This window comes from Cavia porcellus, unplaced genomic scaffold (genome assembly GCF_034190915.1).
Source record: "Cavia porcellus strain 051 isolate PalLab524CR breed Dunkin Hartley unplaced genomic scaffold, mCavPor4.1 scaffold_26, whole genome shotgun sequence".
NCBI classification, from domain to species: domain Eukaryota; kingdom Metazoa; phylum Chordata; class Mammalia; order Rodentia; family Caviidae; genus Cavia; species Cavia porcellus.
In genome coordinates, this window is record NW_026947509.1 from 55255193 (window position 1) to 55281407 (window position 26215).

Here is a 26215-nt window from a genome sequence, read left to right on the forward strand (position 1 = left end):
AACTTAAGTCTTTACTGGAAATGGAATTTTAATCTTTATTGAAACGGTGCATACGGAACAGGAAGGAGGCGCATTGGTTAGAGCTAGGCCACAACAGGGATTTAACTCATTGGCACCAAGCCTGCCTGACAAGTGAGAGGTCCTGCATTTGAGTTCGGGTACCCACCTCCAAAAAAAGAAAAAGAAAGTGAAAGTGATGAGTCCAGGAGTAACTGGACTCATCTTCCCCCAAAAGAAGATAAGCACAAAATGGGAAACAGCCTGGGCTGTTGTGGAAAGTTACCATAGCAAGGTTCTTCATGGCTGCCTTTTTTTATACTCTCAAATCTACTTCTACATATGGACCCCACCCCTCCAGCTGACATCAGATCTAGGCCATGCTACTGGAACCCACCCAACTTCTCGGGAGAAGTCCAGGAGAGGTCTCAGGCTCTGAGACCCGTTCTGTGCAGGTGTCTAGGTCCTGTAATTGTCAGGGCATGCCTACTTCTGCAGCCAGCTTTTATCATAATCTCCTGTCTCAATGTCTGTCTTGTTTATTAACTAGAACTGGCAAAGCATGTGATTTTGGGTCCTGGGGATCAAAGTCACAATTTTGTGCTTGCCAGGTAGGCACTTGTGCCACTGAGCTAAGTCCCCAGCTCTAAAGCATGAAATTTTGCACCCTCTTGTCCATAGGCCAGCTAATGCCTCTACATGCCTGCTTGTCACACACATTATATGAGTTTATTTGTCTAGACAGATGCACTTTGAGTAGGAGTTTTGGGGAACTGGTAGACAGGATGGTAAGTTAGCCCACCCGAGCACCCAACTCCTCAGTGTATTTCTACTTTCCGCAGCTTATACACCTCCTTTAAGGCAGTCTCTTTCCAGAATGAGCTCACCTGAAGAAACATGGCTCAAATTCAGTCTCCCTCTTACTAGACAATGACGCTGAAGGTGAACTGTACAACCCTGTATAATCTCGCTGGCTCCCCTTGCATACCCCTCGTGCTCTGCACCTGAGCCCTCTCTTATCCCATTCCTGCTGCTATCATAAAAATACCTTTGGGGCTAGGAGTGTAGTTCAGGGGCAGGGTGCTTACCTAACCTGCTTCAGGCCTTTGGTTCTATCCCTAGCACAGCACATAAATGGTCCTCTTCTTAACTGTAAGGCCCTCAACAGATTGTTAATTAAGCTCCTGTTGTCTGCCAGCCAGACAGGAATTTCCAGTGCTAGAGATGACTGTGAGATGTACATACAGTGGGCTGTTTGCCTAGTCAGCTCAGATGCTCTGGTACCAGGAGAGCTGCAACAGCTACAGCATCTAGGCATAAGCCATCCCTTTGCTACAATGTCTAATTCATGACTCAGACACCTTAGAGGCTGTTGAGTAGGTCCTCATCCTTCAAAAGCACTCCCAAAGCCACGCCCTGCCTTTTATCAGCATGCTGATTGAAAGTGTGTCCTGTCATAGGCTTAGTGCTGAGGCCTTTAGAAGCTCTTATTTAAGCTTCTGGAATGCAGTTTGGGAATCAGGTTCCTAAGTTAAAATATGGGTATCTGCTTTTTGAGCTTCCTTTATAAGCTAATTGATCAAGCCATCTCACCATATCCTGCTATCCAAAGGCAACAAAAGCCTGTAATTCCTAGGAATCCCCTTAGCTGTTTTAGGGTCTTGGGGTATGGGAAGGAAACATTGGTTTAATTTTCTCTTCCCCCAGCTTTTGGGTTCCCTTAGATATGATAAAGCCCAAGTATTTTACCTCAAGGCTGCAAAGTTGTGCCTTAGACGTAGAGACCTTATATCCTCTGTCTGCTAGAAAATTCAGGAGAGTATGGGTGTCTTGGCTAGAGAGCTCTTCTGAGGGGACAGATGTGTATTGCAGGACTGTGACCTGGGAAAATTCAAAACATGCCAAGTCATAGGAAAGCACTTGTCCAAAAAGATGAGAACTGTCTGAATCCTTAAGGAAGCACAGGACAAGTCAGTTGAGAGGTCTGGTCATGAGGATTTTCAAAGACAAAAAGAAACTGGGAATCTGCGTGGAAAGGAATACAAGAGAAGGCATCTTTGAAATCTAACACTGAAAACCAACTGACATCTTCCAGGATCTGAGAAAGCAGAGTGTACGGGTTAGGTACCTCCAGTGAGTTGGCCCTACTGCCTTATTTATCAGTCTAAGGTCCTGCACCAACCTCCAATCCCTACAAGGTGTTTGAACTCCTGAGAGGGGAGTGTTTCAAGGGTTGTTACAATGTGTAAATTGACCTTGTGCCCTTAAGTTGTCCATTATAGGAGATAACCCTCTTTTAACTTCAGGCCTGAGAGGATATTATCTCTGCTGAGGGAAAAATAGTAGGATCTTTGAGATGTATTTGCACAGCATAGCTCTTATTGTTCTTCCTAATCTGCTTTTATTTGCCCAAGCTTCAGGATTTATGTGTTCCCATAAGAGAAGGGAGGCAGTGTACCTGACCTGTGCACACATATATTACAGTATTTAAACAAGGAATCTCCCCGCAAGGGGAACTGGATTCTCAGGCATGATTATAAAGGAATGAGTGCAGAGAAAGCCATCCTAGTTACAGCCTAAGGGTTGTGAGAAATAGCAAGTTACCTCCTCTCCAGTGACTCCTCGCACTGAAATATGATGGCTGGAAGGAAGGCCAGGCTTGAAAACGAGGGCCAAGAGACGCTTGCCAGTGTCCAGCAATAGGCTGGTTTCTCTTCACTCCATAGTCATGATTCCCCAAGGCCCCTCCGTGGAGATGACGATTGGGCCAGAGGGAAAGAGCAGAGAGTACCCTAAGGCCCTATGGTCTCTCTGGACAGCCTGGTAAATGGGTCTAATCCCTGGGGAGAGAGCCAGGAGGCTGAGGATTCTCCCTTAAACTGAATGTGTTTTGGTCCCTTAAATATTGTGCTTAGGAAATAACCCATTCAGATCTCACCCAGGAGTCTGTTCTTTGCAACTCCAGGGTCTTAGGTTCAGTTTCCTGCACCTGGGCTACTTGGCCAGAATACATAAGCTGGGACATGGCTTTCATGTGTGTTCTTCTGGAGGAGAAAATTCTAGTCTCATCTGACCCAGGGGCAGGGTACCTCTCATCTGAGATGACTTCCCTGTCTTTGGTGTTAGACAGTGTTCATTTTATCGGCTCAATTTAAATGCTTTTAGTTGTCAGGTAAGAGGGAAAGATTGAGACAGTTCAAGGTTCTTCCCTCTCTAATCTTTAGCGGAAACATGACTCCAAAAAAGAAAAGTGAAAAGTGACAGAAAAAGATCAGAAATGCCATCAGAAGGCTGGGGATTTAGCTTAGTGGGTCAGGGCTTTAATTTGGTGGTGTAAGTGCCTGCCTGGCAAGCTCAAAATCATGAGTTCAGTCCCCAGTACCAAAAATCAAAAACAAAAAACAAATCAGAAACGGCATCAGAAAAAGGAAATCTTTTCTTCTCATGCTCTTGGTGAGTTATTAAGACAACTTGCCCCTGAGTCGGCACCCTCAGCCTGGATAGGTAAGAGTGGGCAATCTCAAAAGCCAAGATTGCCTCCTCACCAGTGGAAGATTAGACCAGAAAGGAAGCTGAGGCAGAACAGGATCAACATTCCCTGTGGAGTACAGGAGGCGGTTGGGCCAGACTATCCTAGTGAACCTGTTCATCTCTTGAGAACAGCTGCTGGTATATATTGCCTTTTAATTGGGAGAAGGAGTCCCATGATTTATTGATAGGTTATGTATATTTTCTAAATATAAACTAGATTTTATAAAAAGGCCTATTTTACAGTATTTCATATCAAAGTCCCCTAAGTGGTAGTCTATCATTACTTTCCTCTAGTGCTGTCTAACAAGGCAAACAGGCCAAGCAAGGACCACCAATAAATTCAGCAATTGCTAAGTCCAAATGTTGCATATATGAAACAGAAATACAAGACCTTGCTTGAAAAAGTAAAATGTTCTATAAAGAAGCTTCAAAATCTTCTCATTTTCTCAAATTTTTTTCAAATCATTTTCTCAAATCACTTTAACAAAAACAATATGTAAAAAAGACAAAGCATAACAATTTAAGGCATAAGCAATGGACAAGGATGACAATTTTTGATTATCTAAATGAGTCATAATGCAAAATCCATGGAAAATCCTCCTTCTAATTGTCAGCCAGGTGTGGTGGTGCATGCCTGTAATCCCAGCATTTGGGAGGCTGAGGCAGGAGGATCATGCAAATTTGACACCAACCTGAGCTACAAGCTCAAGATCAGCCTGAACTACATAGAAAGACCCTTTCTCAAAACAAAACAAAACAAACAAACAAAAACGATTATCTTGCTGGGGTCTCCTAATGATATAGACCTCCAAATGATATAGGGAAAATACATGTAAGTCCCAACTTCCTAGATGTCAGATATGTGTTTCCTGAAATTAAAGAATGAATTCTAAGGAACAACAGAGGTTAAGAGTAGGAAATTTTCTGGGGATTTAGCTCAGTGGGATAAGTACCTGCCTGGCAAGCATGAAATGTGAGGTTGGGAGTTTGATCCCTGGTACCAAAAAAACACAAAAAGAAAAGAGTAGAAAATGTATTGAGGGAGGGACAGCTCCTGAGAGACAGGAGGAGACCTGGAAAATGGGTTGCCAACAAGCCCACTTCTCAAAGGAAGTTTTGTAGAGCAAAATCACGAGGTGGGTACAATGTGAGACAAAACTGAGCAACCAATGAGGTTACAAGCTCATTACTGTAGGTAATGTCAATCCCCTTGGGAAGTAAATCTGTAGCAAGTGCACTTGGAAAGAATAAGGACCTTGTTGGCAGAGAGGAGTGAGGAGACCTGGCCACCCACCCGGGAGGCTGATGTCTAGCTAGACTTTTTTGGTAAGTTGCTTATCCTTGGGGAGGCCAGGCCTTCAGTGTGTGCAGCTCCATCCACAGGTGTAAATTCTCATCCTCTGCCCCGACTCCTTGGAGGGGCCTTGCTCTGTCTCACTGCCTATAATATTCCTACCTGATTTAGCTGTCTATAACATGACCTCATTTGAGACCCGGTCTCAAAAACAAACAAAAAACCCCCAAGAGTAGAGTACAAGGTCTTAGGGAGAGAGGCACAGTGCAGTTTGGAACTGGGACTAGCTGGATGTTTCTGGCAGTGGAACTCTGGAATTTAACAATCTATAATCTCAATCTTGCCCTCCTCCCCTACCTACGGAAAGGTAATGGGAAAGCCCACTTTACAAGTAAAAAGGCAATGGTGGAAACCCATTTGTAGATGAAAGGGAATTGCCCAGATTTACTGTATTTTGAGAAAACAGAAACGGAAACAACAACAACAAAAATTTGAACTGGTCTTTGAAAGGGTTTTGGCCCAGGCCAGATACTGTAGCCGGTAAAGCCAAGGAGCTCCTATCTCCCCCTCCCTTAGGAATCTGCCCCTGGCGCCAAACAAAGACCAATGGGCTACCTGTGCATCCCTAATTCCCCACTTAGTTTCCACCCCAAGCCGAGGCTACTTATGCGCCTCACTCCACGTGTTCCACGGAGAGATCTAGATCGCTGGCCCCCTGGGTGGAGATGCCACGCCCCAGGGGTCGAGGTGTCTCTCCCCACATTCCCAGAATAAAGGTTATTTATATTTTATACTTCTTATCTTTTCAGCCGCCACAGGTCCTCCTCCCCCCATAGTTCTATCAGTCTTGTGTCCTAAAGCTGCAGCTTTTATTTTTAAGATTGATTATTTTCTTGCCTCCTTTTTACCTATTTTTATTTCATTGTTTATTGTACTTCAGTCCTCTCCTGAGACTTTGATCCTTGTTTTTTTTTTGAGGCTAAGCCAAGCTGTGCAGTTCAGGCTGGCTTTGAACTCACTATGGTAGCCCAGGATGGCCTCAACCTCATGGCAATCTGCCTGCCTCAGCCTTCTGGGTGCTGGGATTACAGACATGGGACCACACTTGGATCTCTTATTTTTAAAGGATACAGAAGGACTGAAGGTCCATCTTCTGTAACTGTTTTAGGCTGTGGAAGGGCATTGACCCTGCCTGGCCAGGGATGGAAGTCTCACCCCGCTATCCAAAGGAGATGACGAGAGGTGGTGTTGTTCGAAGAACTGTCCTCCTTTGATAGTTTAGGAAAGAATGCAAGAACATTAGTAAATTATTTTCAAAGGGGTTTGTATTCAGGAATCAAAGTATTGAGCCCAGCTTGGGGTAAATATGCTACTTCCTCCCACTGAAGAGCAGGGGCAACATCCCATTCCCCTATAGCCCCCCATGCTGTGGCCGCATCTCTGTAAACTGAAGTGACACAGGAGAGCTATGCCCCCAACCTGCTAGTGTTCAATGTGCCAAGTTTGCATCCCCTGAAGTGAAAGCATGAACTCCAAAGGACAAAGGAGGTAAGATTAGGACAGATTTATTGGGGAACAGAATAGCCCCTGAGAGACAGAAGGGTGCCCGGAAGTGGGTTGTCACCCAGGCCTTTTGTCAGGAGTAATTCATACACCAGTCACAAATGTGGGTACAACATGACTCAAACTATAATCGACCAATAAGATCACAAGTATAGCACTTAGCTAACAGTGATCCAATAGGAAAGCAGGGCACGTAGCAAGGGCTTATGGGTGATAGCATTAGCCTTAGCTTATCTGTGACTTCTGAAACAGGAACACTTTGGGGAAAGGATGGGTCCAGATGTCCTGGTCACCCATTCAGGTGTCTGATGTGTATCTGGATTTAATGGACTAGGCAGTACCCATTACAGTATAATCTGGAATTCCCATTACCCCTTAAGTAAGTGTGCAAGTCTGGCCATTGAGACTTTATTCTTCTTCAGATGCACCGCCAGGGCTGGGGATTTAGCTCAGTGGCTTACCTTTCCTGGTAAGGTCGTGAGTTCAATCTCCAGCACCAAAAACAAAAACAGATGCACCTCCGGCCACAATTCTGATGTTTCCACCTTTCACTCACTTCCTTCAGAGCCCAGTCCCTCTGTGTGTGTGTGTGTGTGTGTGTGTGTGTGTGTGTGTGTGTGTATGTGTGTGTGTGTCTTTCTAAGACAGGGTTTCACTATGCAGTTCAGGCTAGCCTTGAACTCACTTTGCAGCCCAGGCTGACCTTGACCTCCCGGTGATCCTCCTGTATCAGCCTCCCAAGTGCTGAGATTATAGATGTGTGCCACCATGCTTGGCTTCCAGTTCCTTTCTGACTGTGTGCTAATTATTATCTAATTAAGCTGCCTACAGTAGAAAAGCTTCCTGCTCTCAGAGGGCCGAGGAGATGGGCAGTCATGGATGACAGATGCTGGAAAGAGGGGCCTCGGAGCTCTTCCCTCTTCAAATCAATGGTATTGTTCATAAACATTATCTAGCACTTTCCTAAAGAAATGGAGACTAGCTGAGCTGGGCGTGGTGGCACACACCTGTAATCCTAGCACTCAGGAGGCTGAGGTAGGAGGACTGTCATGAGTTTGAGGCCAGCCTGGGTTACAAAGTGAGTTCAAGGTCAGGCTGAACTGCATAGTGAGACTCTGTTAAAGAAAAGAAATAGTAGAAAGAATAGCTAGCTTGGGTGTTCTGGTAGCAATGTTTTGCCCATGCTTTAGCACTAGCGGAGCTGCGATGCCTGGCCCCCTCTCCTCCTCTACATACAGCTCACATCACAGTGCTCTTTCCCACCATTTGTGAATGCTGAAGTCCCAGATAAAACCATCTAAGCCAGAGGTGCCATCAATGCCAAGTGACTCAGGACTGACTAGAAGTAAGAGTGGGGCACAGTGAGAGGCAGCTGGGATCACAGAACCAATCTCATCTGAGCTTCGGATCAGGTGTTTGTGAAAACATGCAGATTCCTGTGGGGATTCCTCTCTCCAGCCTGAATCAGAACCTTCAGGGAAGCATAAACAAATGTCCCCAGGGTGACTCACAAGCCCGCAGCAGCTTACTCTGGGTCTGAAGCTAAGTTCAAATCACCTGTGCTTGTGGGATCTTGGGGATATTACTTATCGTGCAGAGCCTTGGTGTCCTTATCTGTAGGGGGAAAAAAGTGATCACATAGAATGGTTGTGTTGAAAACAGCAGTTGTATGGCTGGGGATTTAGCTCAGTGGCATAAGTGCCTGCCTTGCAAGCAGGCAGTCGTGAGTTCGATCCCCGGTACTGGTAAAAAAACGAAAAAGACAAAAAAAAAAAAAAAAAACAGCAGTTATCGAGTGCCCAGGGCAGAGTTCAAACTGCCCATTGTTATCCTTGCTGCTGTGGAGACTGAACTCCAATGAGTCCCCAGTGAGTCAGTGAGTCCCCGCTAGTGAGCCCAACCTCCGGTTTGCAAGAGCTAAACCGAAAGAGGTGGGGTGAGTTGCCAAAGGTGACTTCTCAGCAGGGCCACACCCTGGCTGGGCCCTCACACTTGTCCAGTCACTTTCACCTTGGCCTCCTGCGCCAGCCAGTTCTTTTTCAGTGCGAGAGATGTAATCCAGAGCCTCAGACCTGCTAGGCAGGCATTCTGCCACTGAGCTACACTCTACAACCCAAGGACACAGCTTGCTCTTTTTATTTCTTAATTTCTTTTTTTGGCCTTGTTTTGTTTCATTTTCTCAAGACAGAGTTTCTCTGTAGTCCAGTCTGGCTCCATCTCATATTGATCCTCCTGTTACTGGGTTCTGGGGTTCTAAGTTCTTTTTACCCTGAACAAAGAAGCAGACAAAACAAGCACAGAGGGTAGTGAGGTTTCACATTTACTAAAGGTAGGAAGAGAAGCATGCTCTGCAGAGCAACTGTGGGCCAATTAAAGTAAGAAAAGGCGTATACTCTGCAGGGCAAGAGTGCACCATGGTGAGAGCACAGTGGCAGCCATCTTTATGCCTCCCACTCCTCAGGCTGATGTTGGGTCCAGGTTTTCCGTCAAAACCCTGTTGGAGTTCTCATGAACTGAAAATGGAGCAGAACTTTGGAAAACGTTCTGTGCAAGTGTCCTGGAGCTCCACATGGACAGGTCACGCCCTGCTGTCCTGCCTCCTGCCTCAGTCTCCCAGAGAGTTATAATTACAGGCATATATCACCAATGCTGGACCCTAAATTCTGGGTCAGGGTCTAAATTGCCTAGCCTGATTCTGAACTCGAATTTGCCATCTTCCTGCCTCAGTCTCATGAAAAGCTGGGATCACAGGCATGGGCCCCCTCACCAGCCTCACTTTCTGCCTTGACCCAAGGAATTATAACCATTCCTTTGTAAGTGCTTTAAATTCTACCTCATGCTCATGGTTCTCAGCAGCAGAACCTGAGCTCTCTGCACCCATGATATAGGGCCTCCAAATGATGTGGGAGAAATATTATAACTCCCAACCTGCTAGATGTCAGATATGCTAAGTTCATGTTCCTAAAAACTGAAGAATGAATTCTTAGGAACAGTGGAGGTTAAGAGTAGGAAATTTGCTGGGGATTTAGCTCAGCGGCATAAGCACCTGCCTGACAAACGTGAGGTCATGAGTTTGATCCCTGGTACCAAAAAAAAAAAAAAAGAAAAAAAGTAGGAAATTTTGTTGAAGGAGAGACAGCTCCTGAAAGAGGCAGGAAGAGACCTGGAAAATGGGTTGCCAACAAGCCTACTTCTCAAAGGAAATGTTATAGAGCAAAATCACAAGGTGGGTACAACATAAGACAAAACTATGAGCAACCAATAAGATTACAAGTACAGCCGTTCATGTAATCTTGATCCAATGGGGAAGCAGGTCTTGTAGCAAGGACCTTTATGGGGAGAGGTGAGTGAGGAGATCCTGGTCACCCACCTGGGGTGACTGATGTCTGTCTACCATTTATTGGACCAGGTGATAGCAATTACAATATATTGTTTATCCAATGGAGAAATATGCAGGCCTGGTCATTGCATCTTTATCATTTTTTTTTTGTCTTTTTCGTTTTTTTATCGGTACCAGGGATCGAACTCACGACTGCCTGCTTTCAAGGCAGACGCTTATGCCGCTGAGCTAAATCCCCAGCCCCTATCATTATTTTTTAAGAAAAAAAAAATGGTTCAAATTTTCAAAATAAGATTGCAGGAGAGTAACAGTGGTTAGTGCACTATCCATCTTTATCTTGAGGCCTGGCCTTCAATGTATGCAGTTGTAATGTGTTCTCATCCTCCGCACTGACTTCCTTGGGAGCCCAGACCTGTCTCACTGCCTATTTCTACTTAACTTAGTTGTTTACACAAGAAAAAAGACAGCTAAAAAGACAAGACAAATAAAGAACAGCCTTGGCTGGCCTCATTTCAAATTAATGAAACTTAGGTCTTCCCCATGGGAATTACCTGGGTAATTACTGATAGAACTGTGGGGGACCGGAGGCTGCTGAAAAGATAAGTATGAAATATAAATGACCTTTGAGAATGTGGGGAGAGACACCCCCGATCCCCTGGGGCACGGCATCTTTCCCCTTGGAACACGTGAAATGGAGGCATATAAGTAGCCTCGGTTTGGGGTGGAACCTAAGGGGCATTAGGGATGCACAGGTAGCCCGTTGGTCTTTGTTTGGTGCCATAGGTAAATTCCTAGGGGTGGGGGAGATGGAGCTCCTTGGTTCCGCTGAGGCTTTACCAGCTACAGTGTCCTGTCTGGGCCAAAACTCTTTCAATTACACTTTCTATAGTTCCTCTGTAGTTCCTGGAAAACTCCAGTACCTTCTCTGCAGCCTGACTTGATCTTGCTTCCTGGGTCACTGATGGGGGGGGGGGGATCAGAGTCCTCACCTCTGTCTCCACTCAGATATCCAATAGGCAACTGCTTCTCAGACTTCAGTGTGCCACAGATCAGGCGGGAAATCTTGCTAAGGTACAGATTCTGCAGCAGGTGGTTGAGCCAGCCCTGAGATTCTGCATTCTTAATGAGTTCAGGCCCAACAGCAGCAGCAGCAGCAGCTGCTGCTGGGCCACAGGCCACCCTCTAAGGAGTGTGTGGATTTAACACCTAAGCCACACCCACCTGACTCCCCACCCTTACCCCACTAGTGAGGAGTCCCTGCAGCTTCCCTCAAAGAGGCACAGGGGTAGAGTGCCCGACCGGGGCTGGAAGGAGACCAGCACTAGGAGCTCCAGCCTGTGAGTGTGCCACACAGAAACAGAACCTGAGCCCGAATTGTAATTGTAATCTCCACAGGTTACATTTCCAAAAGTAAAAAAGATACAGGCCCATAAGCTTCCTCATGATATATATATATATATATATATATATATATATATTTTTTTTTTTTTAACCTGGACTGTTACCTTTGAAACCTCATGATATATTTAACCCACCTTTCCCAAAATACTATCAGCTAAATTATTTTTATTTTACTTTTTGCAGTACTGGGGATTGAATCCAGGACTCTCACAGCAAGCTATATCCCCACTCTTTATTTACATAAGTATTTGATAGAACTGTGGGGGAGGACCGGCGGCAGCTGAAAAGATAAGAAGTATGAAATATAAATGACCTTTATTTTGAGAATGTGGGGAGAGACACCCCCGACCCCCCGGGGCGATCTCTCTGTGGAACACGTGGAGTGAGGCACATAAGTAGCCTCGGTTTAGGGTGGAACCTAAGGGGGGCATTAGGGATGCACAGGTAGCCCATTGGTCCTAGGTTTGGCGCCGTAGGTAAATTCCCAGGGGTGGGAAGATGGCATCACAGGTAAATTCCTAGGGGCGGGGGAGATAGGAGCTTCCTGGTTCCGGTTGAGGCTTTCCTGGCTACAGAGTCCTGTCTGAGCCAAAACCCTTTCAATATATATATTTGTCTTTTTCCTTTTTATCGGTACCAGAGATTGAACTCATGACTGCCTGCTTGCAAGGCAGGTGCTTATGCTGCTGAGCTAAATCCCCAGCCCCCCTTTCAGTATTTTTATTTGTTTGTTTATTGGAGATGAGGTCTCATCAAGTCACTGAATTACCCAGGCTGGGCTCAAACTTGCTTCAGCCCCTCAGAATGTTGGAATTTCAGGTGTATTCTACCACACCTGTCTTCAAAAACTTACTATTTTTGTTTTAATTCTAGGTCCTTGAAATCTTTTTTTTTTGGTATGGGGGATTGAACTCATGAACTCACACTTGCCAGGCAGGCACTTATGCTGCTGAGCTAAATCCTCAGGCCCAGTCTTTGAAATCTTGTGTGTATTTTACGCTTATATCGCATCACAATTAAGAAGTTAAGTTACACTTGTAATTCCCAGAACTTGGGCAGACAAGGCAGGAGGATCACAAGCTAGTTGCCAGGCTCTGCAATTTAGCAATACCCTGTCGCAACATAAAAATATGAAAGGTTTGAGGATGTGGATCAACAAGGGGCCCTGGGCCCTATTTCCAGCAAGAGAGGGAGAGACAGAGGCAGAGAGAGAGATTCAGAGAGACACAGACAGAGAGACAGACACAGAGGGAGAGACAGAGAAAGAACATGAGATTAAATTTACACCAGAAACACAGTGGTTGATCTGCCCAGCCAGTATAGTGGCATATACCTGTAGTTCTAACTGCTTGGGGAGCTGATGGGATTGTTTGAGCCCAGGAGTTTGAGATCCACCTAGGCAACATCCCCACCATGCCCCCCCAAAAACAAAAGAAGTATTTGATCTGTATTTACATTACATTTAGGGTTTTTATAAAACAGACATACTTGAAGCAGGCATGGTAGTGCATACCTGTAATCCCAGATCTCTGGGAGGCTGAGGCAGGAGGATGATCAGTTCAAGCTCAGCCTGGGCAACTTAGTCTGCCTCAAAATAAAAATAATTAAAGGGTGAGTGTACTCAAGTGTGAAGGCCCCTGACTCAATCCTAGTACTGCCAAAAAAAAAAAAAAAAAAAGTACATAGTTGATTGTTTGCCAATAACTGAAATAATAAGCATCATTCTTATATTCATATGCCAATGAATTAAAATTAAATAAAATCTAAAATTCCATTTTACAGTTGCACCAACTGCATGTCAAGTCTGTGGCCACAGCCAATAGTGGCTGCCACATGGAACAGCACAACTGGTAGCAAGTGTGCTGCCCACTGGCGGAACCTCTGGGGGTCAGCGTGTGGGCCACAGTTCATCTCGATCCTCCACGCGTCAGAAACCTAATCAGAGGCTGAGCGCAACACTCCGCTGAATTCAGTTTACTTCTAGCAGTTTACTTCCAAACGTTGACCTCTATTCTAGGAAGACTAAATTCGAGTAAAGTACAACCAGTTCCCAGATGGACCACTAGGGGGCAGGATCTGGCTACCACTGCTTGGCAAGAAGGAAAGAGAAACAACTTCCCTGAGACTCTGGCGGTCACAGATTTAATGAGCAAAAGACTGAATCAATTAGTGGGTCATAACAAGCATTTTTATTTTATTTTTTAATTAACTTTTGGCAGTACTGGGGGTTGAATCCAGAGGCACGCTACTGTTTATCGAGTGGATAACACTGAGTTACCAGTCTTTTTTTCAAAAACAATCTTTCTAAATTACTCAGGCAACTGAGCATGGTGGTGCATGCCTGTAAACCCAGTACTCAGGAGGCTGAGACAGGAGAATCACTGAGAGTTTAAGACCAGCCTGGGCTACATACTTGAACTCAAGGCCAGCTTGAACTACACAGCAAGACCCTGTCTCAAAACAAAACAAAACAAAACCTAAATTTCCCAGGCAGCCAGGTGTGATGGCACAGGCTTGTAATCCCAGTACGCTGGAGTCTGAGGCAAGAAGATTGCTGAGAGTTTGAGGCCAGTTGGGGCTGCATAGTGAGCTCAAAACCAGCCTGAAGGGACTGGGGATTTAGCACAGCAGCATAAGCACCTGCCTTGTAAGCAGGCGGTCGTGAGTTCGATCCCTGGTACCGATAAAAATGAAAAAGACAAAAAAAAAAAAACAAAAAAAACCCAGCCTGAATTATATAGCGAGACCCTGACTCAAAAATAAATAACTAAGGCCCTGAGCTGCGAATGGGCTGGGAAATGGAAGACAAGAACAAAAGCCAAGGTGCTGTCTCAGTCAGCCCCCCACGGTGACAGTCAAGTACCCCACTGCCATCCTAGACCATGTATCTGCTTTGTCTCTTCTGGCTGGCTGGTTTCCATCCCTGCTCTCATGCACTGAGCTAGAGCAGCTCACTGGACATCTTGGCAGGTTCCTGGTCCTCTAGCCTCAGTGGTTCAGCTGGCAGGGAGCTCTGGTAGAAGGGAACAGACCTGGAGCATTTCTTCTCCTTTGCCCTGCAGATCACCACAGAACAGCCCACTTCTCACCCAAAGGTTCTCTTTTGGGATTCAGGGGATTTATCCCAGGTCCTTTGCTGGGTTGAATCAGCTGCATCCCCAGCCTCTTGCATTTATTTATTTATAGACAGAGTATCACTATATTCATTACTTTTCTCATTCCTGAGACAAATACCCAAAACCCACAAATTAAAGGCAGAAAGGTTTATTTGGCTCACAGTTTGCAGAGGTTTCAGCTCATAGTCAGCCGCTGCAAGGCAGGGCTGGATGGTAAGAGGAACTGCAGAGGAAAAACAGCTCATGACAGGCAGAAGGTAGTAAAGGAAGCAAGGGGCCTTAGCAGCTTCTTTCTACCCCTTTTATACTCTATTAGGCTACCAGGATTAGGGTGGTACCAAACCAATCAGTGGGCTGATTTAGTACCACCCACCCTTAGTCCTAGCATCACACAACTGTAGATCCAGCCACCTCTGAAAAACCACCTCTGACTGCATGAGGCTTTGTGGAGTCATCTAGACACAGCCGTAACACTCAGTAAATTGCTAAGTTTCCCAGTTGTTGGGGCTTGGAGTTTTTGATCTTCCTGCCTCAGCCCCTGAGTGCTAGGATTACAAGCATGTACTATCATGCCCAGCAATGAATTTCATTATAGTACAGTTATGCTTTCATATTCAATTGCTTGATATTGTGATACCAAAATTTTACTTCAGTTCTTGTAGTTTGTTTGATACTCAAGGCACAAGCTAAACTTCTTGGTGTTGATTTGTTCATGACTCATTACCTTCTCTGAACAAAATAATGTGTTTGGTACTTGGTGTTTCTATTCTTATCACCTCCCAGAAACAATTAATGAAGAGTAGCAAAGTGCCATTGTATATTGTTATAGTTGTTCTATTTTAATCTCAGTTATCTTTGTTGATTTCTTTCTTTCTTTTTTTTTTTTTTTTGTCTTTTTTGGTACCAGGGATTGAACTCACGACTGCCTGCTTGCAAGGCAGGCGCTTATGCCGCTGAGCTAAATCCCCAGCCCCTTTGTTGATTTCTTGCTGTGCCTAATTTATAAATTAAGCACTGTCAGAGGCATATATGTGTAGGAAAAACGCTGTATGCCTAGCATTTGGTACTATCTGTGTCTTGGGCATCTCTGGAAGGTATTGAGATGTTTCCCCTGATAGGGAGCAGGGGTAGTGTCTTAGTTACTTTTCCTGTTGTGAGACAAAATACCCAACACCCAAACTTAAAAGAGGAAAGGTTTATTTAGCTCACAGTTTGTACAGTTTATGATCAACTGGTTCCAACGCAGGAGACATTGCTGAAGAGAAAGCTCATGGCAGACAGAAGGTAGCATAGCCGCAGCTGTATCTATCCCTTATGTCTTATCCAGGCTACTTAGGGCAGGTAGCACTCACACCCTAAATCCTGGTGCCCTTGAGCCTAATAGCGCATCATGAATCAATCCCAGCATCACACACTCTGCCTCCAACCACATCTAAAAAAGCCCCACCTATGACTGCATGAGACTTTGAGGGACATCTAGACACAGCCATAACATCAAGCCATGTAAGCTCTTCATTTGTTCCTTCTTTCAGTAGCATTGGTAATTAAACCAGGGCCTCTCACAGGCTAGGCAAGCACTCTGAGGCTGAGCCGAAGCCCAACTGGATGAACTTATTTTTAGCGTTGAGGAACTGTCCTCAAAGGAAAGGCAGAGAGCTCCTAAGGAGGACTAAACTCATCCCAACCCCGCCCTGAGCCTGCTGCCTGCCCCAGCTGGAGACTTTGGGCCTTAATTACTTGCTTACTCCTGGGAGTGGATCTCCTTGAGTATGTTAGGGCCAGAACTACCTGGTCCCTAAAGAAACCTGCCTTAGGGCCAGGGATGTAGCTCAGTGGCACAGTGCCTGCCTGGCAAGTATGAGATTGTGAGTTTAATTCCTGGTACCAAAAAGAAACAAATCTGCCGTAATTTCTCCAGGTGGTGGGGGGCAAGAAACTCGGGCCATAAGCTGTGTGGAGTGGCTGAAAGGGTGTGTTGGTAAGCAGTGGGAATATAAAACCCGTAAAACTGGGTTAAGAGCCCATTCCTAACAGGATGATGGAAATTTGATTACACAGACACTGGCTTCTGACAGAGAGAGACAGAGGAAGCTGGGTTTCCAAAGGCTCCCCCTGATTTACATAATAAGGTGGGGTATGTTTTGGGGGTAGAGTAGCTGCAACTGTGTGATAGGCCACCTGTAAGGGCCAGAGGGCCTAACTCAGGGAATTACAGGCAGAAACAGAAGTGAAGGATTACACAGTCTGCATACCATTCCTAATTTTTCATTTGTTTGTTTGGTTTTTGTTTTTTGGGACAGGGTCTTGCTATGTAGCCCAGGCTGGCCTTCAACTTACATACACTTTTTTTTTTTTTTTTGTCTTTTTTTCATTTTTATCAGTACCAGGGATCGAACTCACGACTGCCTGCTCGCAAGGCAGACGCTTATGCCGCTGAGCTAAATCCCCAGCCCTCAACTTAAGGCAATCTTCCTGCCTCAGCCTCCCAAGTGTTGGGACTAGAAGTGTGTGCCACCACACCCATTTGAGTTCACATTGTGTGTGCACAACCACGAGGACCAGACATTGCTGTTACAAGAATAAGAGAAACAACATAAATGAACTTAAGAGTGGCTGATGCGGCCTCCACTTGCGTAAACACAGTTAATCCTGAAAGTTGCTTATGCAAATGATCAGTCCCTTTTCCGGGGGAGTGTGGGGGGAGAATGAGGTTGGGATTAAGAGACTGCCCCAAGGTACATCATGAGGTAAACAGGAGCCGGGCGTGGTGGCTCATGCCTATAATCCCAGCACTCAGAGGCTGAGGCAGGAGGATCCTTTCAAGTTCGAGACCAGCTTGGGCTACAAAGTGAGCTTACGCCCAGCCCAAAGTGCATAGAGAGACCCTGTCTCAAAAAGACAAAAGAAAAAAAAAAGAGGTAAACAGGAGTACGGCCCAGGGTGCCAACCCCAGCCCAACACCACCTTCACACCCTCATAGTCTGCAGCTTAGTCATCAGGGACCCCAGCTGTGCAGGTAGCATCAGGAATGGAGCCTGACTCAGAGGTGGTGCCTGTGGTACCTGTGGTGTGCCAGGCACTGCCTCCCCACCACCCCCACCCCTCCCCCACCCCCACCCCATGGGAGCCTTGCTGGGAGCAGACAGGAGCCACGCCCTCGCAGTGCACGCACGGTGCTGGAAAGAGCAATCTATTAGTCCCTTCTGTTGTGCTGGGCACTCTTCTGAGAGTTCTGCCCCAATTCCCTCACAACAGCTGTCCAAGACTATGATCACCCCATTTCACAGGTGGGAAAAAGTAAGGCCCAGGAAGTTATAAACGGTTTGTCCACCACGCCTGGATTCAGAAAGGGTGAGCTCAGAGTTTGCTGGGAACCCCAGGGAGGTGGGAGAAGCAACCGCAGCTACAGAGGTAGACAAGAACGACCTGGGCATCTCCTGGGTCAGTCCTGCTGGAGCCTCAGTCCAGGAGAGGCCGGCGCCAGGGAGCAGAGGTAGCAAAGGTTAGGTGGGGAGGAGCTGCAGACTCCACCCTGCCATTCAGGCTGTCCACAGACAGAGGGCAGCAGCAGCCCTGGCGGAAGAAAGGCTCCAGCTGCACTCACCTGTAATCCCAGGAAAAATTAAAAGGCTGAGGCAGCTGGATCGCTGTGAGTTCAAGGCCAGCCTGGGCTACATAGTGAATTCAAGGCTAGCCAGAACTACATAGTAGGACTGTCTTGAAAGAAGGAAGGAAGGAAAGAAAGAAAGAGAAAGAAAGAAAGAAAGAAAGAAAGAAAGAAAGAAAGAAAGAAAAGAGGGAAAAAGAAATTATTTTCTAGGATGCTAGAGAGGAAGGAGTTGGAGGGCCCCGTTGGAGTGTGGAGGGCTGTGGCAGGGGTCCAGGAGAGGGAGGCTGAGATGCAAAAACAAAGCCAGAAGCAAAAGGCAAGGAAGAGGAAACCAAGTCAGGAAATGCAAAGTGTGTGAGAGCCAGGAGAAGGAAATGAATGTGTGGGGAGCATCACCAGTTCCAGCCCAACCTGGACAACTTGGCAACTCTGCAAATCCCTGTCTCAAAAAAATAAAAAGGAGCTGGGAATGTAGTTCTATCCAAAGGCCCTGATTCCATCCCAGTACTATAAAATTAAAATAGAATGGAGTGCAGTGCAGTGGGATGGGCTGGGGTGGAGTGGAGTGGAACAGAGCCAAGCTGAGCCAAACTCAACCCAGCTGAAGAGAATGAGGAAAATTTCCCTAGAAGGTGTCCAGCCTGTCTCTTCACCGTGAGACCCCAGAGCTGCCAGGAGGGCTGTTAGTACACTATGCAAATACTGGCTCTCAGAATCTGACAGTGAGGGTTGTGTCACCTTACTGGGTCTGACCCAGAGTTCCCTGGAAGCGTGCACTGCAGGAGACTCCGGGCTGTAGCTGCGGGAAGAGCAGAGTGGGCAAAACACAGGTCCCAGGATGTGGAGGAGAGTGGGGAGTAAAGGGCCAACAGGATTTGCAGCACCCGTGCTATTAAAAAAAAAAAAAAAGAAAAGAAGACCCAACAGACCTTCCCGCCTGTAAACACAACTGTATTTGTGCATGTTCTTTTAACTTTTCTGTTTGTTTTTTTGTACTGGGGATCCAACTCATGACCTTGTGCTTGCCATGTAGGTGCTTGTGCCGCTGAGCTATATCCTGGGCACTTTGACTTTTTATTTTGAAATAATTTTGGATTTACAAAATAATTGCCAAAAAGTACAAGGAGACCCATACCTGCCACCCAGCTTCTCAGGCTGTTTATGTCTCCCTCAGCTACACAGAAGTGTGAGATCCAGGAAATTAACCATTCTAATAGCATTTTATAGCAGATTTGGACGACTGTTTTCCTGTTCTTTTTCTGGACCAGGCCCCAGTCCAGCACCACACATTGCATAGGGCTGTTTGTTTTTTGAGATAGGATCTCACTATGTGGTTCAGGCTGGCCTTGAACTCATGGCATTCCTCCTGCCTCAGCCTCCTGAGTGCTGGGATCACACCTGGCTTATATATAAATGTTTTTAAATGTTAATATAGCCAAAAGAGTAGTTTCTTTTCTTTCAGGTCTTTAGTTGCTTTTTGTCTAAGAATCACATATCCCTAGTAAACAAAATTAGAATAACACTGTTCTTAGTCTTAAAAAGACTTTTACTATCCAGAGAGTGAACATAGTTCATTTCATTTTAATTTTGTATGGTTTCATTTTTTTATTACTTTATTTTATTATTTATTTTTGGTACCGGGAATCAAACTCACAACTGTGTGCTTGCAAAGCAGGCGCTTATGCTGCTGAGCTAAATCTCCAGCCCTTCATTTTTTAAAATTACTTTTAATATTTATTAGCTTGGTTTTTTGAGACAGGGTCTCACTATGTTGTCTAGGTGGCTTTGAATTCTCTAGGTAGCCCAGACTGACCTGGAACTCGTGATCCTCCTGTCTTCAAGTGCTGAGATTACAGGTGTATGGCATCTAGCTGGTTAATTTTATATTCTTTTTTTAAATTTAATTTTATATTCTTAACATTTTAATTTGCTTGGAATTTATTTTGGTGGACTCCATGGCACATATCAAAATTATTCTTTTGTAAATAATTACCCATATACCGTATCTTTCCAGCACTATGAAGAACTAATCTTTGTTTTTTCCCAATGCACCTGCCAGCTATCATTGCAATAATGCTGCAAACCAAGCCAATTCCAAACAGAGTATGCATTTCCCAGCCCTGCGCCTGAGGACAGGCTAGGTTTCAGTTGACCTCCATGGCACTTTGCTGGACTAGCCTGTCTTCCAAAGTCCAACTCCTACAGCACATTGAAGGCCTCTGTGTCACGCCTGCTAACATTTCATTGGCCAGGACATGTTACAAGACCACGCCCAAATCAATGCTGTGGGGAAATATATTCCACCTCCACTGAAACAGCTCGTGGCTACATGGTGAAGGACATGTTACAGGCAGAGATAACTGAGAACTGAAATGCGGTCTACACACCCACGGAGACAGCCTCACAGGAAATGAGGTTGTGTTTTGATAAAGGCAGATCAGAGTTTAGGAAGGGGCCCAAATTCAAGGAAAATATTTAGTTCCAATTTGCTCATGAGAGAAGAAAAGCAGTGGCCAGGAGAAATCCCTTAAAGATGTGAGCAAAGAGCCACTTCTGCACACCTGTACCCCAGCATGCTGAAGCAGGAGGCTCGCAAGTCAGAGCCCAGCCTGAGCAATTTAGCGAAGACCCTGTCTCAAAATAAAATAAAGGAACTGCTGGGGCTGTAGCTCAGTGGGAAGGCCCTGGGCTCAATCTTCAGTACTAGGGCTAGGGAGAGAGGAAGATACAACAAGAGGGGCTGATTGCATTCCCCTAAAACGTGATACATACAGCTGGGGGAGTCCCACACACCTGTAATCCCAACAACTCAGGGGTTGTGGCAAGAGAATCTCAAGTTTGATGCTAGCTTGGGCAATTTAGCAAGACCTTGTCTCAGATTTTTATAAAACAGAGGGCTGGCGCCGGACATGGTGGCACACACCTGTAGTCCCAGCACTCAGGAGACTGAGGCAGGAGTATCATTACAAGTTCAAGACCAGCCTGGGCTACAAAATGAGCTCAAGGTGACCCCTTGATTTCAAAAAGACAAAATAAAGCGGGGAGTGGTGCTGGGAGCAGGGTATGGCAGCACATGCCCGTAATCCTAGGGCTCTGAGAGGCTGAGGCAGGAGGATCACAACTTTGAGCCCAATTTAGGCAATGCAACTTAGTGAGACCCTATATGAAAATTAAAAAGAGCTGGGGTTGTAGTTCAATGTGAAGGCTCTGGGTTCAATCCTTAGCACCACAAAAAGGGGTTTGGAGGCCATATGGCTTAGTGATCAAGTGCTTATCTATTACATGGAAGGTCCTGGGATTAATCCCCAGGAGTGGGGAAAAAAGTCCCTGTAAATAGCACGATATATAGAGAAATGAGTGGACACAGGACTTGGGTCCTTTAAGAAGGGTATTTGCTGAAAGCAGCAGAGTGAAGTTGGCCTGAGGTGGGAATAACAACTGTGGGGATTAAGATGAGGCCTCGGCAGAATTAAAATAGTGCCAAGCACCTGTGATGGGGTCTCAGTGAGGCCTGAACCGTAGTTACCCTGAGTTTTCTCCAACCCTGTGGGTCAGGCAGGAGAAGAAAGGGATTTCTGGGTTGGCTGGAGGGCCACAAAGTGAGGAAGCTGTGAGCTGGTGAGGGCTTCAAAGGATGGGGCCCAGATCCAGATTAGAAGGGGAGACATAAGAATAGGAGGGGCTGAAAGACTGCAAGAAAAACAGCTGAGGGGCCAGAGCTGGAGGACCCCGTGTCCTGGGAACAAAGGAGCCAGGGAAAAGGACATTGGAGACTAGGTTTCCAGGGGCAGAGAGGTTCCAGGTGAAGGCAGGGCATGACCATGTGACCAGGTTTCAGAATTACAGCGATAACCTTGAACCTGAGGTCAGGAACAAAGGCAAAGCTGAATTCAGATCACCCGTGCAGAATGCGCACTGTCAGCAGCAGCCACAACTATTAAGTGAAGTCTCACTCAGCAGGGAGGGGTCAGGAGTCTGTTTCACCAGCTCACTGAGAGGCTCTTGGGCTCTCTAACCCTGGAGAACTGATGAGCTGCCCTGCTGGGCCAGGCTCCTTGGAGTCACTTAGCAGAAATAAGGCAGGAAGAACAGAAAAGGCATCCAATTCCTCAGAGTGAGCTGGGTCAGTGCGCAGACTGATGGTGGGGGGAGTTTTCATGCGAGCAGTCAAGCTGGGTGCATCTGTTTCCAAGCCAGCACCATCACAAAGCAGCTGTCTGAAGGTTTCCCCTGCAGAAGGCAGGACAGGGGCAGTGGGGAGGGAAGAGACAGAAAGCAGAGGACTGGTCAGTCAAGACAGAGCAAGGCGAGAGCTCTGTGCTAAGGCAAATGATGTCAGGGGTTTGCTTCCAACCCTGCCAGGGTTTTGGGGTGAACTGATAGCACAGCTGGGAGGAGTGTCCCCAACAGGGTGGTAAATTTTTTGGTGACAACAACAGAGGAAGCAGTGATCTGATAGGAATGGGGCTGGGCTGCACAGGAGCCATAGGATCCCAGCTTCTGCTCCGAGTTAACTTTTCTAAACCGACTGACATCATCCTAGTCCAATGAGATGTCTCTTTTCTCTAACATCCAGACAGCTGCACCATCACAGCTTCATGATTCTGCCATCATCATCATCGATGTCATCGTCATCACCACCATCATCTACACCATCAGTGATTTTCCAGTGCGCCAGCTAGAGTCATGATACAAAGATGAGGTCAGGTGGCCCTAAGGGAACAGCTTAGCTGGCAAGTGGAATGGGGGGGGGTGGATACAAGAACCCTCGCCCCACCCCAGGAACCTGGAAGGCTGCTTGTCTTTTGGGAGTTAGGCTCTTAAAACCAACCCATCATAGGCCAGACCTGCATATTAATGGTTGTCTCCTAGAAGGGTCTCTCCTAAGAGTCACAGAGGCAAATCTTAGCCTTGGGAGCACCCCAAGTTGCTCCAGGGAGGAAGTTGTGGCCAGACCCGTAGTGTGTGGGTGCCCCCAGCTGGATGTCCTGCAGCCTTCCTGATGTTCATTCTGACTCCTTGTTCACTGTCCACCCTTCCATATAAGATTTGCCTTCCATAACGTTCTCCTGCAGCCCACTGGTCAGGACAAGAGGATTCCAGTCTTTTGACAGTCATAGTGCTCAATGGTAACAGAAAAAGTTTAATTCATCCATTCCTTGGTTCCATCACTCACATAATCATTCAGTGAATACTTAACTGAACATCTGCCACAGGCCAGGCATTATACACACCTGTGCCTTCCTGGGGCTTACATTCCAGTGAGAGTGATGGACAGGAATCACAGAATCCTGCAAGGTCAGATTGTGAGAAGTGCCTTGAAGGTGAAGGCAGTAATCAGAGCAACACAGAGGAGATGGAGCAATAGGATGGAGAGAGATGGGGGAATGAAGGTCTCTCATGGAGGGGAACATTATTTTTAGCTGACCTTGAACTGCTGGACCCAAGGGATCCTCCTACCTTGGCCTCCCAAGTAGGGCATTTACTTTAACTTGAGTCTGCCTTACATATGGTAAGGTACACACATCTTTAGGGTGTGCGGCTTGGTGAGATTTTATGTTTGCGTATGCCAGTTCCTCAGCCTCTGCCCTACAGATTACAGCCCGCTAATTCCTTCCTGTAGGCACCTGTGCTGGGTGTTGTTTAGCAGCATCCCTGGCTTCCACCCACAGGATGCCAGTGGTGGTCTTCCCTACCCCTTTGTGACAATTAAAAATGTCTCTAGGTAGCCATGGTAGTACATGCCTGTAACCGCAGCCACATGGGCCAAGACAAGAGGATCACAAGTTCAAACTTGAATGGCCAGGCATTTGGCTCACAGCACAAGCACCTGGCAAGCACAAGAAACTTTTTTTTTTTTTAAATTTAATTTTTAAAGGGTCGGAGGTGTAGCTCAGTGATAGAGCACTTGCCTCGCCTTAGCAAGGTCCTGCAAACCCATACTGAAGAAAAAAAAAAAAAAAAAAGACACTGCCAGTTGTTACCTGGGAGCAAAACCATCCCTGCTGACAGTCCCTGTATATGCCATGTAACCACCACTCAGCCCAAGACGCAGGTTCTCACTGGTTGGCATTTGAGCTCTTTAAAGAATTGCCGGGGGGCAATTCCAAGTGGAGGGAGCACAAGCGAAAGCCTGACAGTGGGAATGAGGTTGGTACGTTTGAGGTTTCACGTGGCTGATCTGTGGTGACAAGGGCAAGAACGGCATCCAAGGAGGTCAGAGAGACAGGCTGAAGCAGGGGCCCTGTGTGCTATGATTAGGAGTCTGACATTCCTGAGAACACTCATTAGGAGTTCATAGGTATCTGGCATCATGTCTGGTACCAAAGATAGAAGATGAATAAACTAAATTACAGGCTCTAAAGGAAGACAATAAAGTTTTCGAGACTGCAGAGATAGGCATATAAGTGAAAAGCTATGGCATGGGAGTGGCATTGAGTGACAGGGTATGAACAACACCCAGAGCTGGCAGGCAGGCATGTGAGGGTACACGCTGCACACCTGCAGCCTCAGTGTTTGGGAGGCTGAGGCTGGAGAATTCAGGGCAAACCTGAAGTACCCAGAGAAAGCCCTATTTCAAAAAAACCCCAAAACAAACAAAATAAACGAAGTTGGCACATCAGACAAGCTTAAGCTTGCAGGAGGGTTCAAGAAAAGCTTTCTTAAAGACAGCATCCCAGATCTGAATCTTCATTGAACAAAAAAATGAGCAACAGACCAGGCAGAAAGCACAACATGTACAAAGGCCTGGGGGGGTGAAGTAATGTAAGGTTCTGGAGACTCATACTAGAGAAAGTGCAGGAAAGTGGTGATTCACAAGCCACCAGTCTGGCAGGAGAGAAGATTCCTATGAGGCAGATCTGGAGCACATGGGAAATCTTCTGGAATGGCCCAGGATGGAGGAACTCAGTGCCTGGCCTGGAAGACCCCCCTGCACCCCTCACTCCTGATCTCCAGCCCTGCCCTAACTCCATATATTCCATAAAGTGGATCTTGGGTTTATTATCTGTAACCTTGCTAATGTGCGCATGTGGCTTGCTGTTTAGCTTTCCCAGGCTGAGACACACATTCTCCTGTCCTAGTAGGGCATTCTTCAGATGAGCGCATGAGTCTTCTGCTTATCAAAAGCTCGACTCCACAACGCTCGACTTCCCAGGATCAGCACCTGCTCCTGAATGCTGGTCCAGAAGCCAAGCAGAAAGGCAGGAAAGGGTCATGCTGGGGAGCACAGATAGAGATTCAAGCGCTGTGGGGTTTTACAAAGAAGTGGAACAAAGGCAAGAGCTGGAGGTTTGCGTAGCTGGTGGCTTTGCATAGCTGGTGGCTTTGCATCACTGCAGCATAGATAATCCTGGTCCAGTTAATACCGGTTGATCTGGTATCTCAGAGCCGGTTGTACAAGGCCCTGGGAAAGCCGTCACCCTCTGAGGGCACAGTTCATTTTCTCAAAGAGGGGTGACAGCTTTTGTCTAGCCTGGGTCCTCATCACAGCATAGGTACACCCCCTTGGCCCCATTTTTGCTAGAATCTTCTGTAACTGCAGGTCTAGGACAGTGACTGGAGACCCCTAGGCACCGTTCCAGGGAGAAGACAGGAGTATTTCCCCACCTGCTTCCCTCCCCATGTATCCTGCAGAACTGGACATTGTAAAAGCTGACATCTGGATGTCCCTGCAAGTCCTGAAAATTAGTTACTCTTATCTTGGTGTCCAAAGTCTCAAAGGGGCATGAGTGAGGCTGGGTTAGTTTTAGGGCTAATAAATATTATATTATAGATACCCTGTAAGTGATTACATGTCCCCGTGCAGAGTAGAGCAGGGACCTGACCCACAGCTGTAAGAGAACAAAGGAGGCAAATGCAAAGCCAGGCTTCATGCTGCTTTTCAGATCCCCACTGTGCATTCGCAGGCCTGCACTCCGGTCCCTGTGGCAGTCTCAGCCCTTCCTATTACGGCTGGAAAAGCAGCCACACCACAGGGAGGGGGCAGGCCCTAGGCTCTGCCCTCAGGATGATCCACCAAAAAGAACTTTGAGAATGTCTGAGTTTCCTAGAGTTGGGTGTTTACCATTCAGTTTGGGGACAATGTAACACATCTCTTGGCTCTTTTGGGGGCAGTGAGCAGTGGAAGCTGCATTGCACATAAGGATCCTACTGTTAGAACCCTGCACTCTGAGGGCTCAGTCTTTAGATCCAAGTGTCAAATCCTTCAGCGTCAGAGGGAGAGAGAAAATGACTCGGGATGTGCTTATCTAGCATCTCCCAGGCAAGTACAGGAAGCCGGGAGGAAATGGAGAGAATTTCCTCACCTGCTTCCCTCCCGCCTTCTGTCCTGGCAGGAGCGGGAGTGATGCTGCGCTTGGCTG

The 26215-nt window shown here is 46.5% G+C and overlaps 1 protein-coding gene across 1 annotated transcript in view; it reads left to right on the forward strand.

Annotated features, from left to right (window-relative positions):
• Positions 1 to 26215, forward strand: part of Pnkd (PNKD metallo-beta-lactamase domain containing) — a 73022-nt gene that overhangs the window by 23918 nt on the left and 22889 nt on the right. The gene's annotated exons all lie outside the window — the stretch shown is intronic.